Source organism: Triticum dicoccoides, chromosome 1B (genome assembly GCF_002162155.2).
Source record: "Triticum dicoccoides isolate Atlit2015 ecotype Zavitan chromosome 1B, WEW_v2.0, whole genome shotgun sequence".
NCBI lineage: Eukaryota > Viridiplantae > Streptophyta > Magnoliopsida > Poales > Poaceae > Triticum > Triticum dicoccoides.
The window spans coordinates 339,297,269-339,297,908 of record NC_041381.1 but is presented as its reverse complement, the minus strand read 5'-3'; positions in this window follow the sequence as shown (position 1 = coordinate 339,297,908).

Sequence of the window (640 nt, the reverse complement as noted above, 5' to 3'; positions counted from 1 at the left end):
ATCTGTCGTGCATAGCACCTGCCAACCAATCATGACTCGGTGTAGCACCTGTCGGCCAGGCGTGACTTGATAGCTCCACCGAAGCTCCGTGCGAGACGAAGCCGCTCCACCTCCTGCCTCTGTCTTCCAGCGCTGCTCCACAAAGGATGCTACGAAGAGAGAAACAACACCGCAGTACCGCCATCGTCCGATCTGGAAGACCAGACCGTAGGGTTTCCCCCGAAGCAGCACGAGTGGGTCGACAACGGTTACACGAGATGTCTTCATCAAGGTAACGGTGCAAAACTCCACCATCGCCCGTTATCTGCTCGGTTTACACCAGAAACTATGTCTCCCCAATTCGCAGCCGGGACTAGATGACGGATCTTGAAATCCGACCACCCAGCCTCAAGCCGACCACCTCCGACGAAGGAGGTGACCACCACCGCCACGCCCAGGGCCGAAGCCCCCAACGTCCTCATGTTGCAGGTCGAGCCCAGTGGCAGCATGCCGTTGACGAAACATGGATGGTACATGACAACAACATGTGCGGCCAGTCGAAGCCCATCTGGGGTCAGATCGGATGCCCAAGCTGCCGCCGCTTGACCCGTCGTCGTACGTCGCCATCTGCATGCTGAAACTGGTTGTCGCCGCCCCGCCA